Below are 20,959 nucleotides of genomic sequence, written 5' to 3' on the forward strand. Positions count from 1 at the left end.
TTCTTGTAGTTGTGTTTGGCAACATGAGCAAAGATTAGGAGGTTCTACATACGGATTCCACAGTTGGACATGGGAAGCCCTACTTCTGTTGTTAGCACTCTCCCACCTTGTCCTGTTCTTTTCATAAACATCTCATGCCTTCCTGACTAGACTCTTGCCCTGACACCCATCCTTCCCAGCAGCTCACTGGAAAAGCAGGGGAGATGATGGCATTAGGAAGAACAGGATTGAGTTCCTAATTTTTGTGGTCTCCGGCAAGGTATAGAACCCCAGCATCTCCAGGAAGTGGGCGGTTGGCTGGTGAAGGTGAAGTTTGAGAGTTACAGTTTGTTAAGAAGGCTAAAGAGATAGAAAATAAGGAGGCTGTGGTTGAAGAGATGTAATCTCAAGTTACAAATCTATGTAGGGGAACAGAGCCTGCAGAAAGAACTACAGTCTGAGAATTGCTGTTCCAGTGAGTGGCTAATGGTCTCAGAGGGGATGTTTTGAAGAGGACAAGAAAAGCATTGTTGTGAGCTGAAGTGTGGTTATGCTGAGCAGCAGGGAGAGTCTTAGTGGAGCATAGCCTAGGGAGTGGTGCATAGATGTGGCTGCCTAGGCAGTAACTGCAGCGAGACCCCCGCCATGAAGTTGTAAGAAATCTTTTAGGTATGGTCTTCAAGGATGAGTATGAATCAGGACTGTTGTTGTTAAGTAGTGACACTGGCTACTTCTTGTGTTGGATATAGTCACAAATTCGAGGATAGAATTCAACAAATTGCTGCCCTACCATTATCTTTTTGGGTCATTTGAACACACAGATCATAATGCCTTTAGCAGGAGGAATCATGTAAGAATGGATGAAAATAGGTGGGCCTAAAAATAAGGCACCTGTATGATTGGGAAGCATCAGCTTTAAATTATTTTGAGAGGATGTTGGCCATTGAGATAATAGCTTCCTTGGTTGTGTTGGAATTTGGATCTTGGATGTGGAGTATGGGGGTCTAAGAGTTCCTCTGCTATCTTCTCTAAAAAAATGGAAACCAGCAGGGTAAATGCAACAATACCTTTCTCTTTCCATTTCTGAGTGCTAATAAGAATAATAAAACCATGTGCTTTTTTCCTTATGCCCCCCATTCTTAGCCTTGTTGATGCTTATTTTACTTATATTTTATACATATGTGTATATATATTAACCTAAATTGTTTATTAGGTATGAATCTTACCAACAATACTTTTATTAGCAGTAATGGTGGAGCTGAAGAGTATTGCATTTTTTCCATGCTGCACAGTGAGAGCCACCAATAGTTGGTGGAACTTGTGAACCTTTCAAAGGCCACAGCTCTTGTGGCCTGCGCATGTCAGCTCTTGCATCTCTTTGTGCTGGTGGACTGGTTTGGTAATTCACTGGGTGTCAGGATTTCTTTAATAGGTTTATGGATTGGATCAATTAGGATCACCTCAAAGAATTTGTATGTGGAGTCTTTGCCAACCCAGCAAGAATTCAAGACTCTCAGAGCCCCACAGTGGGTGGCATCCATCTCCCTCCTCTGCAACAGACTGAAGGCTATGGGCCAGCTCCAGCTAGTTAATCCCATGATGGACAGACTTTCTATAGGTTGTACCGAGGAACTGGGTGTTTGTGGCCACCATGTCGCACGTGAATCTGATATATGACATAACCTTGCTGGGCCTTGTACCCTAGTCTGCGTGCTTTATGGGGCCAGGTTGGGTGGGGAGCCCTGTGGAGTACAGATAGCTGGGAGTACTGCCAGCAGTGCACCCTGAGAAGAAAGCCCATTACATCGGAATAGCTGCTTCCTCCGCAGCTCCTGGATGCACTTCTAAGTGCCCATCTTGGCATACCTATGAGCTGATGGCTGCTGCCAGACGGAGAGGCTTGAATATATTTCTTCACACATTTAGTTATTGCCCCCACCGGTCCATGGAAGATGCAACAAACTCCAAGACTAGAGTGAATAATGGAGTCTGTAAATTAGAAGCCATCACAGTCAACCTGGAGAAATGATTGCTAAAAGCCTGACGTTGAAGGAAAAAGCAAAATGTAAAAAGCAGAAACTGTTTTAAAGTACTTTGGTGATGAGTATTCCTAATGATGGCCTTAATTCATCCATAAAACAAAACAAAAAACTCAGAAGAAGCACTTCACTGCTTTCTGTCCCATTGCCTGTAAGGAGGCAAGGAGAGGAAAAACTCTGAGGAAAGATTTCCTTTACAGATGGCCACAGATTTAATCAGGGATTTAGGATGCATGAAGATATAAGCCTCGATTATATAGAAAATGCACTTAGATGGAGCACTTTATTTCCCAGGGATGCCAGATAATTGAGTTATACCTAAAATCCTGAGCCATCTGAATAACACACAGGCATACACACATCTAGCTTCTGTGTGCTAAGAGGTGTTAAATGCTTTGAAAACTGTAATTAAATAGCTGACATTGTGCTGCAAACCCCCCATAAGCATTGCCTCGTGCAGTTTTTCAGCATTCCGCACTAACATTTAATCCCAGTAGCTGTGACTAATCTAGTGTCTATTTGTAACACATTCAAATTAAGAGGTGTGTGTTCTTGTTCATGTACTTTCTCATTAGCACTAATAATGCTAATGGGAATGACAAATGTAGTATGTTTTTGCCTCCTATCACTCACACTTTTTAGATAGCTAACTCCTTAGGGGAGGTAATTTCCCATGTGATACATTTATGGAGCTGTGTTTAATAGTTTTCCTCAAAAGAGAATATGTCCATGGGGGCTATTTATTAGCAGATGGGCCCTGGGGATAAGAAATTTGAATTAATCAATTTGAGCCACAGAAGAAATTATGATGACAATTAATATAAATGGGTACCACACTCATCTGTTCCTTTCAGGCTTTTTGGGCTTTTTTTTTTTTTGGCTTTTTATGTCTTTCAGGCTTTTTTTTTTTTTTTTTAATTTATTTTGAGATTTCAAGGGTTTTTCCCCCCCAGATTCTTGACTTTGATGCTTGAGTATATCCTTTTCATTCCTCCTCTGGAAACCTTCCTGTTTGTTCAAAAGACTCTTTCATGTTTAAGTGAGTGACTGACAGTTCTCAGTATTTGAAACCATGTAAAGCCATCTTCTTGTGAGTACTCATCTCATTAAGGGCTGGTATGTTTGATTATTGTATTCCCTCCACTGTTGTAGCAAATACTTGGTTTCTTTTATGAGAGATCCAGTATTGCTCTGTTCAGGGATAGCCTGCTGCTATGTGACTTCCTGCACCACCCATGACCCCCAACTGCCACGAACTCATGTACACCATACCCCATGCTTCATGGGAACAGTAGCTGTGTGGTCCTCACAGCTCCAGCTCCTCTTTGGGACACTCCTGCCTTCCCTCTCCCCCAGGCTCATAGATCTAAACTTCCTGCTTGGGGAGGCTTCTCCTTTCCTAGTCCTTTGCTGTTGGTGGGGGTTGGGGGGGACTCATGGGGAAGATAGGTGTCTGAGAAGACGGTGGAGGAGCCCTGCTACTGTGGACTGTATAGCCTGTGGGGACAGCTTTCTGGCATTCCTATTTCCATTCGACATGGATGCTTCCTTAGAGATGATGGCATAGAGAGTGGGTAGGTTACCTGGGATCACTACATTTTTATGTTAACATAGTTCAAAAGTATTATAGACTAAATAAGAATGTGTCTAGGCTGGTTTGGGACTTATATCGATTTCCCCAAACTAAATTCCAGACGACCTTTTGAAACAGCCTATTTCCAAACTGTATACAGTGTATGGTCTATATTTCTGTGTTTTCTTGATGGGTTACTCATATTGTTTACTCAGGTTCTGGAAACAGATGCACCAAGTCTGCAATGTAGCATGGAGGAAAGAATGTGAATCCCTGCCGTTATTAGCCATATGTCCTTGGGCAAGTCATGTAATGTCCATGAGCCTCAGTATTTCTATCTGTTTAATGGAGATGATTAATAGCCATGATACCTAGTTCACAGAATGACCAGGAACATCATTGGAGATAATGTACATGAAAGTGCCTTGTAAGTTGTTAGGCAGAGATGTAAACCAAAGACACACTTATGTAATATTTAACAATTAGATAGAGAAGAGCTATGTTGCCAGGTCTCTAAAATAATATATGTTTTCTTAAATTGTTGAAGGTACTTGCTAATTTTCCCCCTACCATTTTATAAAATCATTTTATAACACCACTGTATTGTTTTTAAGTAATATAGATTTTTAATGAATTAATTATCTTAATGGCAGTATGCTTTTTAGTAAAACACTTTACATTATTAATAAAGTACTTTGAAAAGGCAATGTCCTTTGACTGATTAAAGGATAGCCAATCTCTTTATGTAGCACAGTGCAGAAATACTAGCCACCAGATTAAATCTTAATCAGTAACAATGTTCTGCTAATTATAAGAGCTGCTTATATATAGGATAAATGGCTGTTTGTAAACATTGGATTATATTAACCAACGGAGCTGATTGCCAGCGACAGAATAAGCATAAGGTTTGCTAAAAGCTTTCATCAGTGGCTTGAAGTAGATAGGCACTGCTGCCTAATATTTCAGTTAGTGTGGAAAGGCAGGTAATGACATTATGAATACATTTATAATGCAGGCCAATTTCTTCTAAAATGCATGTAAGTATTATTACTTTACCAGGAGTCTGTGAAATATGATTTATTTAATGCATTTCAGCCCCCATAATATTAAGATATAATTGAGATGCGAAGTAAAAAAAAAAATTGCATGCAGTCAGTATGGTACATGAATCATAGACTAAATTGCTTGTAATTTTAAAGGCACTTAGAGAAATTGTGAAATTTATATAATGCAGTCTTAGGTTTGGAAAAGGTTATGAGAACAATAGTCTGGTTATTTTAGTATTTGAATCCTAAATATAGGACTTTTGAATTATTATTAAACCTAAGATAGCTATATGCGTGAGCAAATCCCAAACTTTTTATGTCCAGTTCTCATTAAGTAATTTTTGTGAATTTTTCCTTCAAACCTCTCATATCTAGCAAAGTAGCTGAGCAGCATATAATTTCTATAAAGGCCATAATCTAGTTTTTATAAACTATACAACAGGATGAATGACAACATAAATGTTGCCAGCGTGTTTAGAAGGGATCAGTTAAATGGTACTTGGAATTTTGATGATTATTGCTTTGAAAAGACTGAAAAATCACAGGTCTTGGCTTTATAGTTTAATTACTTGCTTAACAATTGCTAGTGATTCACTAAATCACAAGGCTTCCAAACAAATAACATCAGTAACTGCTGCCATGCCTGAGCAACTCCAATTTTCTTGACAATGGCTACCAAACTGTGTTTAGCCTAATATAAACTGTTAGTTTAACAGCAAGCAATAGGAGTTTCAAGTGTACCATTGATGAGATGCCAGCAAATTGAGGGCTTTACCAGTGGTGACACTTGTATCAAGAATAGCTTGAGCATGTTTCATCACGACCAGTTGGAGAAGAAAATATAGTAATTATCCACATCCCTTTTTGATACTGGATTTAATAATAACAGGCACCGTCCAGCTTTCCAGGGCTTCTAATTAATAATTGGTTCTTAAGAACACAGCTTGTGGTTCCTTGCAGTTTGAATAAGACTGGGAAACAGGGCAAGCTTAGGGTACTTCGTACTTTTGTGGGCCAGGGTCATAGCTACTAGTGGCAGGTTAAAAGAAGAGCAAGATTCAGGTGTCCTGGTGGGAGAATTTAATTTGTGCTTTTATTGACCTATACTCTCTTTCTTCACTTTGTATTCACATCGTGGCATTTCTGTAAGTTCATAACTCTTCCATCTTGCCCTTTTACAATGGCAGGCTCTTTATCTCAAATAGGTTCTTCCAGAATTAGGTGAGGGCCTTTTTTTTTCTTAGGTAGCAGTCTCCGTCTTGCTCCCATGAGTTACCTTAACCTGTTCTTTAGTGTTTTACCACTGAGATAATGTAAAAGAGATATCAGACTTGCATTTAAGCAGTGATAATAACGTATCATATTTTATGGAGCACTTGCTTATACTAGGCTCTGTGCCAAGAACTCCACATATATCTCATTTGATGGTTATGGCATGAGGTGCTAATATTACTGTTCCTGTGATTGGAATAACTGAGGCTTCGAGAAGTTAAGTAATTTACCCATTGTCACTGGGCTCTTACTTTTGCCCCAGACCCACGCTTTGAGCTACTGTGCCATACCGTCGCTAGTATAAATGTGCCCCCTTAGTTTGTGAACATGATTTATTTAGTTGTGCCACTGTATGAAATATGGTCCTCCTTGGTATGGATAGATATTTAACAAAAAATTTTTAAATCATGACCTTCAGTGATACATTTTAAATCATGATGCAGTGCACAGAGATAAATTAATAAACATGAGAAATAATACTTTATTCTATTTTCTGCCCTCATAGTTTCTTATTCTGTTTCCGTTTTTAAAGACAGTGGGTTGTAACCCACTAAAATTGATTTTGCAATCCACGAATAGGTAGCAACCTACAGTTTGAAAATCATTGAGAATCAGTGCTGGTCTTGTGGGATTCATGCTAGTCAGTGAAATCTGTGTTTCTCTGGTTTTATACTTGGCTTATATGCTGCCTCAGGTACTTGCACTTCTAATTTAGTTAGTTTTCAAATTTTGTGAGATCTTAATGTTGCTAGTAGACATTTGTGAGTGATTGAAATCTAAAGATGGATCAATACCTTTCCTGAGGCTCAGAGTTTCTCCTTTGCCATTTCATCATGGTCCTTGGGGTTGTTGTGGAGTCGTGATTCAGGGTTATACCCAGGTTATACTTTCCAGAATCTGCCTCCCTTTCTTTCTGAGGTTCTCCAGTGTCAGGCAGGTTCATTATGGCAGTTGAAGGAAACCAAAGTAGAAAAAAACAGTCTCTCTCCAATTATATCTCTTCCATTTTGTCTCCTCTTACGCTGGACACAGTATATAGAATTGAGAAGAGGAGCACCTAAGTGGCCCAGCCGGTTGAGCTGCTGACTCTTGGTTTTGGCTTGGCTCATGATCTAGGGCTCTGGGTTCAGCAGGGAGTCTGCCTGAAGATTCTCTTTTTCCCTCTCCCTCTGCCCCTCCCTCTTGCTTGTTTATATATATATATATATATATATATATATATATATATATATATATATATATCAGATATATTGTCAGAAATTGTCAGATGATGCCACTCGACTCACTTCTGCTACTCGCAGCAAGACTGAGCAAAGTCCTGCCCCCCCCTTTTTTTTCTTAAAGATTTTATTTATACATGAGAGACACAGAAAGAGAGAAAGAGGCAGAGACACAGGCAGAGGGAGAAGCAGGCTCCATGCAGGGAGCCTGATGTGGGGCTCGATCCCGGGACTCCAGGATCAAGACAGGCGCCAAGCCACCTGGGCTGCCCTGTCCTGCTCTTTTGATACTTCCCTCCCCCTGCAACCGGAATGGACCACCTGAAGTCAGTCCTCACCATTATTCAGAAATCCCACTGGTGTGCTGTAGTTCTCTAGGTAGATCCCCAGCGCCTGGCCTCTTTTGTCTCCTTGGCCCCATATGAGAGTCCTTTTGTCGTGACCTCCTTGCCCACAGACTCCCCTAGCCATGTCTATGCCTGCATGTGTAGTAAACCTTTGAAATACTTGAGATCATTGGCTCAGCTGTGCTGTGTTTTGGTGTTTTGACCTCTGGTATCTTTTGAGGGAAGGGCCAGCAGACCCAGATATGGACCAAGTCAGACTAGGGTTTAAAAAAAACAAAGGTGATCTTGATTCTTGATATCAGATTCTCAGATTCTCAGATATCACTCCAAACCAGTGAAATCAACATTCTTTCAGGGCAAGACCCTAGGATGCAGCAAAAATTTTTCAAAGCTTCCAGGTGATTCCCACTGGCAAACCAAAGCTGACAACCTCCTCTCCAGAGAAAGACTATCTTTTATGTTTTTAGGGCCCTAGAACAATTTAGAAGCTACTTATGATAAATTCTGACTCATGCCTTCAGTGTTCATCATTGAAATACACCCTTCTTGTGCAGATGTGTATGTGGATAGCATGCTGAGTGTGCACCGTTAGAATTACTTGGTCTCATTCTTACAAAACTGTGGTAGAACTGATGACAGCAGAACAGAGAGCTACCAGAGTTGAATTTGAGTCACCACGATGAGAATGGACATCAGATCCTGTGGACAATATGTTGTAATAACTGTGACTCAGTTAATAATGAATAATAGCATTTTTGCATTAGAAGAATACCAGTTCCTTTTAACGCTCAGGAAATTTTTGTCTACCATTTTCATCTGACTCAAGGCCAGAGTCTGCTTCACATTTATGAAACTGATCGAGACCTAGGTTTGTATCTGATTCTGAAAATGACAGCTATAGTCCCAAACTTCCACACTCTGGAAGATTTTCCTGTCAGCCTTGCTTTCACCTTTTGCTTTTTCAGATGACACAGAGCAGAAAGGATCAGCTGGGAGTCCCTCAAAGCCAGAAGATTAAATGGAATTAAGGTATTCTGAGGCAGGAAACAGTGACTAGACGAAAGGACTCAAGGGGGAAGATTTTGAGGTCCTTAGATTTTATGACGTTTTTGCTAAGCCAGGGCTATAAGGCGTGGCTCCCAAGAGAAACTCAGACAGAAAAATTGAAAGGAGGTCCTTAAAATTTTGTAGGATGGAAAAAAAGGGAGAAATTTTAGCAGGAAAGGTTTGTGTGCCAGTAATGAGCCTGATTGGAAATATTGTCCTTCTAGCCCTTTGATATGTGTCTATCAGTGATCTGTCTTTGACGTTCAGACCCTGCATGAGCTGGCTTAACTTGTGAATCCTGACTAAAAGGGAACAGTTGGAGATGGCAGGTTCAGTGCTCATGTACGACAGCGGTGGGCTTCCAAGTTGCGCTGGCCAATAAGCAGTTCCTTCCAGGATAGACCAAGGGGAGTGCCTTGCTTTTGCTTTGTCTTAGAGCCTGCATGTCTTTGACAAGTGAACAATAAAACGTACTGTTTGATTCCAGACTGTCTACCTTCTTTTCTCCGTCCCTCCTGCAATCTTTCTTTTTCATGTCACATTACACGAGGTTCTTTTTACCTCTCTTTCCTGACCCTGGGTTCCAGTGTTCATTGGTCGCTCTCACCCAGGATGTGCTCTAATTGGCAAAACTGTAACCTGGTAGCAGCAGTTCGCTATTTCACTTTCCTAATTGGTGTCAGGGTCTGCTGGTGGAGCCCAGCCATGTTGGATTGATTGATAGATCGGCCGCTGTGACCACCAAGCTTCCATGCGACCAACAGGTTTATTACTTTTGAAACCAAAAATTAAAATGTTAAATATATCCTACAGTGTTCATAGTGGGTCTGAAATGAAATCAGCTATTCATCATTAAGGAATACTTTGAGCGTTACCTGAAGGTCCCTTGGGTTTGCAACTGGAAATTTTGTTCTATTTCTAACTCACAGCTGGCTGTTTTCTTGCTTTCATAATGCAGTGTAAAGCTGCAGTATGTTTCACACCGCCTGCTGCACAGTGGGTTTCTTCTTTTTAGAGGTAATGCAGACATGGTGTTAAATGTGTATGTGTTGGGGGTTGGGGTGGCATTGAAGATACTCTTCTTAAAGAACTTGAAATTTATAAGTTCATTTACATTGGTCAGTGAGAATATAGATTGTTAATCATAAGAAAAATGATACAAATTCTTTTTCAAAAGCTATTTCACGTAATTGACATTTATGTTAAAAGTATAACTGAGCAGTTAGGCATATGAGTGTAATATAATGACTGTTTACCCAAATTAACACCTGAAGTTACAGAAGGCTACAAAATACTGCATGTTAAAGTCTAGTTTTAATACTTTGATTAGCATATTACATCCTAGTATAATAAAACAATGCAATAATCTTAAAGAGATCAAGTATTACCAGTGAGCAAACCTCTTTGATGTTTTTGTCTCATCCAGTTTCTGTAGCCAGTACTTAGCCATTCATAGCAGCATTTCTTTTGTAGAAAGAGTCCATCTTTATCAACATTGTGTTTTAAAACATTCTAGCAATACCATTTTGTGTTTCTACTATACTGGTTTTCCAAAGAATTTTCCTATATATATTCTTGTTCCTTTGGATATCCTCAAATTATGGAATTATTCTTTTACATTTTATTGAGGAGGGGACTGAGATGAAAAAGTTGAGCGACTTGATGGAAATCACTACTACCACCTAAGGGACTGAGTCGTGGCTTGAACCAGCCCTTGTGGCTCTCTGTGTGTTGTTTTCCCACATTAATATCCTGCTCTCTGTGTGCCAAGTGTACTATTAGTGCTCTGGGCATTACAAAGATGACTCATACTGTGTTGGTGTAAAATTCTAGTTCAGAAGATTGACATATGTATAGGTAGAAACAGCGCTGAGGGGCTGGAAAGAGAGTATTCAGGCTCTAGAGATTGGGTTGAACCATCGGATGAATGAGGAGAGCACCTGACACAATTTCGTAGAAGACCGAGTATCTGAGCTGGAGCTTTAAAAGGAGGGGTATAGGGATTTGAAAGGTTCTTGGCATCCAGACTGAGAGGACAGCTGGAACAAAAAGATCCAGAAATGGCAGACCCACAAGTTCTGTTTCTGGATGTTGAGTAAGTGAATGTCGTTAGAACTTAGGGGCTGGATGAGGAGGACCTTTAATGGTTGACAGGTTGGAAGGTACAGAGCAGCCAAATGGCCAGGCATGTGGTCCTGGTGAGGATAGATTAAAGGAGAGAAAAAAGGGTGAAAAATCTTTTAGGATAAGAATGTGGTGCAGCCTTCTCAGCAAGGCAAAGCAGTTTCAATTGGGAGACTGTACATTGGAATTCAAAGGGGGAGATCATATATGGGGACATTGCTGAGTTTAGAAGCAAGAGGTCTGGAAGGAGAAGTGAACGAGGCCACACCATAAAGATTACTCTGACTTCAAAGGACTAGCAGGAATCACATTTCAGTTAGAGATTTCTGTCACTTTGGTTTATTACTGAACCAGCAGATGAGCAGTTCTCAGGCCATCCGATGAGGTAGGGACCTCACTAACTGGGTGGTGAGGCTTTCTCTCTTTTTTTTTTTTTTAATTTATTTTTTATTGGTGTTCAATTTACCAACATACAGAATAACACCCAGTGCTCATCCTGTCAAGTGCCCCCCCCCCCAGTGCCCGTCACCCATTCACCCCCACCCCCGCCCTCCTCCGCTTCCACCACCCCTAGTTCGTTTCCCAGAGTTAGGAGTCTTTATGTTCTGTCTCCCTTTCTGATATTTCCCACACATTTCTTCTCCCTTCCCTTATATTCCCTTTCACTGTTATTTATATTCCCCAAATGAATGACACCATATAATGTTTGTCCTTCTCTGATTGACTTACTTCACTCAGCATAATACCCTCCAGTTCCATCCATGTTGAAACAAATGGTGGGTATTTGTCATTTCTAATGGCTGAGTAATATTCCATTGTATACATAAACCACATCTTCTTGATACATTCATCTTTCGATGGACACCGAGGCTCCTTCCACAGTTGGGCTACTGTGGACATTGCTACTAGAAACATCGGGCTGCAGGTGTCCCGGCGTTTCACTGCATCTGTATCTTTGGGGTAAATCCCCAGCAGTGCAATTGCTGGGTCGTAGGGCAGGTCTATTTTTAACTCTTTGAGGAACCTCCACACAGTTTTCCAGAGTGGCTGCACTAGTTCACATTCCCACCAACAGTGTTAGAGGGTTCCCTTTTCTCCATATCCTCTCCAACATTTGTGGTTTCCTGCCTTGTTAATTTTCCCCATTCTCACTGGTGTGAGGTGATATCTCATTGTGGTTTTGATTTGTATTTCCCTAATGGCAAGTGATGCAGAGCATTTTCTCATGTGCATGTTGGCCATGTCTAACATGTGAAATTTCTGTTCTGTCTTTTGCCCATTTCATGATTGGATTGTTTGTTTCTTTGGTGTTGAGTTTAAGAAGTTCTTTATAGATCTTGGAAACTAGCCCTTTATCTGATAGGTCATTTGCAAATATCTTCTCCCATTCTGTAGGTTGTCTTTTAGTTTTGTTGACTGTATCCTTTGCTGTGCAAAAGCTTCTTATCTTGATGAAGTCCCAATAGTTCATTTTTGCTTTAGTTTCTTTTGACTTCGTGGATGTATCTTGCAAGAAGTTACAGTGGCCGAGTTCAAAAAGGGTGTTGCCTGTGTTTTCCTCTAGGATTTTGATGGAATCTTGTCTCACATTTAGATCTTTCATCCATTTTGAGTTTATCTTTGTGTATGGTGCAAGAGAGTGGTCTGGTTTCATTCTTCTGCATGTGGATGTCCAGTTTTCCCAGGACCATTTATTGAAGAGACTGTCTTTTATCCAGTGGATAGTCTTTCCTGCTTTGTCGAATATTAGTTGACCATAAAGTTGAGGGTCCACTTCTGGGTTCTCTAGTCTGTTCCATTGATCTATGTGTCTGTTTTTGTGCCAGTACCACACTGTCTTGATGACCACAGCTTTGTAGTACAACCTGAAATCTGGCATTGTGATGCCCCCAGCTCTGCTTTTCTTTTTTAAAATTCCCCTGGCTATTCGGGGTCTTTTCTGATTCTACACAAATCTTAAAATCATTTGTTCTAACTCTCTGAAGAAAGTCCATGGTATTTTGATAGGGATTGCAGTAAACGTGTAAATTGCCCTGGGTAACATTGACATTTTCACAATATTAATTCTGCCAATCCATGAGCATGGAATATTTTTCCATCTCTTTGTGCCTTCCTCAATTTCTTTCAGAAGTGTTCTATAGTTTTTAGGGTATAGATCCTTTACCTCTTTGGTTAGGTTTATTCCTAGGTATCTTATGCTTTTGGGTGCAATTGTAAATGGGACTGACTCCTTAATTTCTCTTTCTTCAGTCTCATCGTTAGTGTCTAGAAATGCCACTGCTTTCTGGGCATTGATTTTGTATCCTGCCACACTTCCAAATTGCTGTATGAGTTCTAGCAATCTTGGGGTGGAGGCTTTTGGGTTTTCTATGTAGAGTATTATGTCATCAGTGAAGAGGGAGAGTTTGACTTCTTCTTTGCCAATTTGAATGCCTTTAATGTCTTTTTGTTGTCTCATTGCTGAGGCTAGGACTTCCAGTACTATGTTGAATAGCAGTGGTGAGAGTGGACATCCCTGTCTTGTTCCTGATCTTAGGGGAAAGGCTCCCAGTGCTTCCCCATTGAGAATGATATTTGCTGTGGGCTTTTAAGAGGCTTTCTCTTAACTTTCATAGTTCCTCATAGCAGACCTAAAGACCCTAGCCTAATCTTTCTATGGGACTCTTCTGGAAGTTCTGTGCTTCTAAGAGAAAGAGTCTGACGTTGCTTCACTTGTATCGATCAATAGGTTTGTTAGTGAATTATTAAATATGTTAAAGATCCTTCAGGATATGGGTATCCTTGACTTTAGAGGTAGTTTAATATACTTCTTGGGAAAGATGGGACCTTTCGAAAAAGTTAGAGTCAAGTCTTAAAGGTATCTGACAGAGTTGTTTTCTATCAGACGAGGGTTTTTTTTCTGAAACATACGTATGAGTCTTAGTTAGGATTGAGTTCTTCTGGTGCTTTTGGAATCTTTTCTGATTTCCTGACATTGGAAATGGACATCCAATTCCAAGAAGAGCCTTATATTGAACATTGTCAATTTTAAACAATTTAATGGGTACATAAGTGATAGAACTATTTTAACAGTGTCTGATTTTTTGAAAAATAACACTTGTTTTAGAAATTCAAGCTGTTTTAAACCACTTGCTTCCATGAAACATGGCAGCAGCTGTTAGTATTATAAATGCTTCGGTAAGGTTCAGTGTTGTAATCTTGGAGGGACTGAAGTTTGTTACATATTTGATCAAATCACCAGCTTTTTCTACATTTATAGATAGATATGTGTAGATTTTTTTCATATCTACCTATCTGATTAGGAAAAGACTTAGTCGATAGCTGTAAGAAGTTAGAAATGAATAGTGGAGTGCCAGGGTCATTGGTTACATGTCTGACTCTTGATTTTTGACTCAGGTCATGATCTCAGGGCCGTGAGATTGAGCCCTGTGTCAGACTTTGTGCTGGTTATGGAACCTGCTTAGGATTCTCTCTCCCTTTGTGCCCCTCCCATACCCTGTCTGTCTGTCCCTCTCCGCCCCACTCCTGCCCCGCCCTGCCAAAAAAAGAATAGGAAGTTTTCAGACACTTGGTGTACATATTAAGAGTGAAGAAGATTTCCCATTTCACTTCATTGTGGTTAATAAAGGCAGCTGGGAAAGGGGTCAGAAGCATCAACAATTTGCAGAAAATTCATGATTTTCCATGAAACTACTATTTATACTCCAGGTTTGGGGAATAGGCTAACATCTCTTTCATTGGCTTGGTTACACTGAACTCTTCACTGTGTATGGTTCTGATCTGGGGATCATGGGCTTATATGTAATCTGTGTGAAGATATGTTTTAATAAACTGTACTCCCTAAAGTTCTGTGATACTTTAGAGTCAATCATTAACTCCATATACCATAATATAGAGAACTGCTTATAAGAAGACATCAGAGATTATTTGGTAAGGAGGATGGGCACTGATATTTTATTAAAAGAAAAGCACCTATGTGTTGAAGGTACAATTTACAGAATGCATTCATGTGCATCATTTCATTTGCTTGTCACAGATTCTTGTGAATATTTCTTTTCAGCCTCTGTACTCTGTTTACAGTCTCCTCCACACCCATGGCTCTAGCTACCAGCTCTAAACCAACAACTTCAGAGTCGATATTCTCAGGCTGTATTTTCCACCATGTAACATTTAACCAGTCTTCTCTTTTCATCTGCTAACTTCATCAGAACCTGCTGTTCTCTTTCCCAGTGAGTGACATCATCATCTGTATCTGAAACCCAGTTATCTTCCTTGCCATTCCTGTCTCCTTTTCCATACTCTACTGATTATACTTCCTTAAAAATCTGGAGTCCAACCTGCTGCCACAAACATGGTCCAGGCCTTCATGATATTTAGCATGTGTCTCTTCAAGCATATCCTAGCTTGCCTTCGTGTTCCACATTGTCCCTGGAGTGGTTTGGTTTATCTCAGATGAAACTCTGATGTCATACTCCCAGGCAAGATGTCCTGCAGTGGCTTGCCATTATCTCCCGGTAAAGCTGGAGCTTCATTATGGTACCAAGGCCCATCTTCATAGTCTGCCCATGCTTGGTTTTGCTGCCTCACCTTTGGCCATATTTCTAAGTGCATCTTAGATGCCACTGCCCTGAACCATTGGTAGGTTGCTAAACCTGCCATGTGCTTTCATGCTACCACCCCTCCGTGTTTTAATGCCTTTGCTTGTGAATATCCATCTATATCTTTTCCACCATAACTCTTTCTTGAGCCCCATCTCTTGGTACAATTTTTGTTAACATTTCTCCATCCATTGTGAAATTTGTTATCCTTCTTCTGAATTCCTGCTCCAGTTCCTTAGTGGATTTGAGTTTTTAGAGGACAGGGACAGTGTGACCATCTGTTTCTTCAGTACCTTGTATCATATCTGTGACACGATTGTCATGGTTGTTTGTAGAACATTGCACAGGTCTGAGTCTGCATACATATTAAGTAACTAAATGACAGGGTTATAAGAGCTAGAAGTACAAATAACTCCAAAAGTTCTTCTATTCTAGAACTTCTACTCTACTACTGTATATATTCACCAATTCTTAAAAGTCATGATTCAACTGACAAAACCATTGATCTTAGTTGGGTTATCCTCTTGCTTATAAAGAAAAGTATTGTTGAAAACAGATAGTTAGTATGGCATTAGTATGACTGGGTGCTGATAGGTTGTGCCATAGGTGAAAAATATCAGCCACAGATCTTTTAAAAAATTTGTATAAATTACATAAACTCAATTAAAACTTCACATTACCATACTGAAGGGCTAGCTAGGGGAATCATGTCCCTTGTGAATAATTCATTTAATTAAGTTCAATTTTAATGCTTAAAGGTAACAACTAGACAAATTTATTACTCCCAATATTTATATCTTATAAAGTAGTAAATTGTTGCTGGAAAGCAGTAATAAAATGCAGTCATTTTGAAATGAATTCTAGAGTCACCGTAGTGTAGGGTTAATCCCTGATGTACTGTGGTTTCTACTTACAACTTTGCAGCACAATCAGGTTCTTTTAAAATTAATCCTACTTAAATAAGAAATTGTCTTCCACCCATTTGTTAAATTAGAATCTGATAGAGACCGAAGTGATTTTCCTTACATCTTTTCTTTCTCCTCAGCTGCCTGCTCCACTCCATTATTGATATTATTATCTCATAAGGATTGTTTTGTGTTTTCAGAATTTATTTTTCTCCCCAGAACTCCCCCACCCTTTTCCCTTCCGAACAGATAAATTCAAAGAGAGAATAGCCCTTCTTTCATCCATTATAAATGATTTTTCATTTAAGCATGTCATCTTGCTTTTTTGTTACAATGAAGATCAAAGGGATACAGGTTTACCACTAGTGTTCAGTTCTTTTCAGTTCTGGGCCTTAAAGAAATAGGATCTAGTTTAATTTGTTGCAGGCTTAGATCTCTCTTAAGGCATGTGGCACTCAGGTGGCTGGGCATAGCTGCATGCTGTGTGTGTGTGTGTGTGTGTGTGTGTTAGAGAGTCAGCAAGCTGGACATTTGGTATTTTATATGCTTTGCAATGCATATCCCAGAGATAACACATCTCAAAGGAATGTATTTGTGTTGGAATACTACTTGCTTCTATTTAAACCAAGCTGGGAGTCCTTTAGAGATCTTCATTTAAAAATATCCACACTTCTACAACCACTTGAACTCCGGTGTCAGATGAATTTTGGATGTTCCACACTTGCTTGTTTTTTTTTTTTTTTTTTTTTTTTTAAGTGGTTAGGAAAAAAAAAAAAAGAATTTCAATCCCTTACTCTGACTAGAGCCAGTTTGTCCCTTTTATGTGATGACCTCTCAGTTTTCTTTTGTCTCAATTTGGAGTATTGGTGGGTTGGATGAGGAGAAGTTAGTCGTTCCCTATATTTAAAATGAGGAATAATAAATTGCGCTTAAATAACTATGAGAAAGTGACAGATTTATAAATTAAAAACAATTGAGCTATTTTAAACACTCTGTTTTTTACTTCATTCTTTTATTCATGTCTTTATGTCACGTTATTGTGAGACCATTGTTGGGTAGTATCAGACCAGAACCTTCCTGCTCAGAAGGCTTATTGTCTGATCATTCTTAGACTTTAGAATTTCCATATGATACTGTCCATATTTCACTAAAACCAGGACTCTTTTTTTCTAGTCTCATTATTGTCACCTAATCTCACCCTTGTCAGTCATCATAATGTGGACAGTTCTTTTGTGTTCTCATCCCTTATTTCTTTGGTTGTGGTCAAAGTTCCATTCTTATAGTTACCTTGAATACTTACTCCAAGGTTTGTATGCCAGTTGTTATTCTTATGGTTCTGATGAGTTGCATAGTTTATCAGTCTTGTTTGCAAAGGATTGTACTATTCTTCAGAACTCTAGTATCCATTTATTTATTGCATAGAACTAATAAATACTTAAATACTTCATCTACATATTTTTGTGCTTAATTATTCCTTGCTCATTCCCTAAGTCAAATTGAATGTCCCATATGTCTGTTTCTTTTTTTATATTTTTGGGTGGCAAAAGTCTTTAAACAAATCATTCAAAGTCTAAAGGCCAAAAATATTTCTGTTGTTGAGTGGGGTCTATCTCCCACTGACAAATTATATTTGAAAAAGCATGTTTATTTGGATGTAGAACTTGGGTTTTGATTTTTATCTTATTTTACTTGCAATTTTATGCATGCAGATCTGAAGGCATATAAAACTCATGTATAGTCAGGTTTACAGAGTCTGACACCCCTGTTGCTAAGAATTAAAAAATAAATCTTATTTGAAGTCAATACTATGTTCTAACTGGTTGCACTTGCCAGAAATCTGGCCACTGCATAAAAGGAATAATTTAAAAAATTTTTTCTCTCTCTGAATATTTTACATATTTATTTCTATCTATGTCTAATCTTATCTATTCTATCCATATGGAAAAAGCAGGTTTGGAGTGTCCAGTCATATACAAATCTTTCTATAAATGGATAACCACATTCCAACTATGTTGAAACACACAGACTTTTAAAACCAACCAGAATATCAAAGTTTTGAAAAGGATTATTAATGTAAATTTTTTTTGATAACAAAACAAATGTATTAGAAAATTCTGTTGATGCATTTGAACTTTGAATGTCTGTTATGACATTGTTGTGACATTGTCTGTAATGACATGTGTTTGAAAGGTACATGGTTCTCATTTAAGCAAGACATTATTCTGATTATTTTGAATTCATATTCTAAATGGCTTGGTTTGAGTTTGGTTTGCCTTCTTGATCATTTTAGATTCTGCCTTGTGTGGGAGTAAGTAAATTTTCACATGCAGGTTTACACGTAAATTCTGTTTAAGATACACCTTAGCAGGTTTATCCAACAACATTCCCCACATGATGGTTGGTGTAGGTTTGATAAAGTGTGACTCTTTGAAATATTTCCTCATTATTGGTCAAGGGATTTTAAAAGGTAAGTAGTTGCTTTGCTGGTAGGTTGCCTTGTACTTAAAATACAGAGTAGCAGTTTGTAAGGAGACGTAAGGTAATGTTGAGAGTCTCAATTGTGGGTAAATACCTGAAAGTGAATAAAACTCCCTTAAAAATTGGTCAAGTGACTTAAATGCCAAACTCAGGTAATCAGAATAATTTTATGCTTAAGTGAAAAATAGGGCTCATGTCTGACTTCCTTCCTTCCTTCCTTCCTTCCTTCCTTCCTTCCTTCCTTTTTCTTCCTTTCCTTTCCTTCCTTCCTTCCTTCCTTCCTTCCTTCCTTCCTTCCTTCCTTCCTTCTTTTCTTCTCTTTCTTTCTTTCTTTCTTTCTTTCTTTCTTTCTTTCTTTCTCTTTCTTTCTTTCTTTCTTTCTTTCTTTCTTTCTTTCTTTCTTTCTTTCTTTCTTCTTTCTTTCTTTCTTTCTTTCTTTCTTTCTTTCTTTCTTTCTTTCTTTCTTTCTTTCTTTCTTTCTTTCTCTTTCTTTTCCTTCCTTCCTTCCTTCCTTCCTTCCTTCCTTCCTTCCTTCCTTCCTTCCTTCCTTCCTTTCTCTTCTTTCTTTTCTTAAAGAAGGGCTTATGCCTTTCGAAGTGGTAATGGACATTTGATCAAAGTTCAAATATATCAATAGTACCTCCTGGTACGTTGGCCATTTCCTCCCATTTTTAGTATTGAGAGAATGAGAAGCAGACCTCTGTATTGAGACTTCTTTTAGTAGGTAAGCAGGATATGGGGTACAGACCTGGCATGGATTCAAATTAGAGTGGAACTGCAGTGGGGTGCTGGGCAGTTTTCTAAACTTTGTGGCATTTTTCTTGGCGTTCAGGCTTTGGGGGTCATGAAAACATGAACAAAAGACTATTACACTTAGTGGTAATATTAGTAGTTTTGCTTGGGAGAGGTCACATTAAATGCTTCCAAACAGATTTTGAGTCAGGAGGGATTTGTTCAACTCCTTTCTTCCTTCTTAGGGTATGTTGAGTGCGCTCTACAATCCCATTCATTACCGTCTTGGGCAGCTTGACATGCCCACCCGCGCTCCCCTTAAGCTAATTCTTGCCTACTAAGTTGACAACAGCTTTTTCCCTTTTCTTTCTACATTCTTTTTGTGAGCTTAAGAAAGCTGATCCAATCAACCTCAGTTGTATGCACCCAGAAAAAGATGGCAGGAGTGGAGGCAGCACTTCTTTGCTCTTCTTTCGATTCTTTCTAGCTGTGGGTCTCCCAGCGGTCATTTACTCTTGCTGAACCTTTGTTTCTTGCTTGCTGCAGAGATGTGGGTTGAAAGGATGGATTTCTCAAATCCTTTGAAACTATAAAATTCTGTGTGTCTGCAAATTCCCTATGTTCTGTAGGGAAATTAGACTTCTCACTAACCCACTGCCATCAGCCTCTGAGACTTGGTGATAAGAAGTCCCCTTTAGGCTTTGCAGCTGCCTTTGGACCATTTTCTCATTGAAAAATACACTTGGAATTTCAAGCAATGGCCTTTGAATTTAGTCTTTGGAAGATGACTAATAAAAACGTTTTTTATGCTTTTTGTTGGTGTGTATCATGTTTTTCTGGTTTGCATTTAGTAAAGGTCTCAAACTATTAATTTTAGTTTATTTGTAGATTGAGATTTTTGACACCTCCTTCAAGCAAGTATTAGGCTTATTTACTATTTATTTTTACAATGAGCCTAATATGCAGAGACTTGTAGATTATTAATCTTACTACTTTGCAAAAGAACTGTTTCAAGGGGTAAATACTGAAACTTTATCCTAGTACTTGGAATTTACTTGCTTTTATTACATTTCTTAAATGAAATTTCAGAGCCTGGAGGAAAGTAGTGGTGTAAGTATATTTCAGGAATATATAATTGGTTTGAATTCTTTGGTAGAGAAGAATTTTATAAAATTAGAGTATCATTATGAGTACAGTTTAGCTTTTTGCTTGTATGTATATATAGACCCTTAAATCTTTTTAAAATCGGAGTCATAATTTACTTAAATATAATAATATTAAAACTAAAATATTGTTCAGTTTACATATACAACTTTTTCCTTCCCCTCGTTCTACATTTAATGACATTCAATGAATTTTGCTTCTCTGTGGTGGTGATTTGTCAAGAGGAACCTGTCAGTGATAGGCAGGGAATGGCCTCTCTCCCAGGAGCCCAGAGGAGGGTATCACATGCGGTTCCCGTTATAACCCAAGCAGTGCCTGTTACTGTGGTTCTTACTCAGCCCAGTAATTGTTGGTAGATGGCAAACATAAATGATTATTTAGAATTATTTTTTTCTTAACTCGCATCCAACAAAGAAACTGAGCTTTATTGGGATA

At 38.9% G+C, this 20,959-nt stretch overlaps 1 protein-coding gene and 1 pseudogene across 2 annotated transcripts in view; one reads left to right on the forward strand and one right to left on the reverse strand.

Moving 5' to 3' along the window:
• Positions 1-20,959, forward strand: part of CHCHD3 (coiled-coil-helix-coiled-coil-helix domain containing 3) — a 275,676-nt gene that overhangs the window by 128,981 nt on the left and 125,736 nt on the right. The gene's annotated exons all lie outside the window — the stretch shown is intronic.
• On the reverse strand, positions 1,220-1,835 carry LOC112928957 (large ribosomal subunit protein eL15-like; annotated as a pseudogene).

The sequence above is a fragment of the Vulpes vulpes genome, chromosome 7, assembly GCF_048418805.1.
Source record: "Vulpes vulpes isolate BD-2025 chromosome 7, VulVul3, whole genome shotgun sequence".
NCBI classification, from domain to species: domain Eukaryota; kingdom Metazoa; phylum Chordata; class Mammalia; order Carnivora; family Canidae; genus Vulpes; species Vulpes vulpes.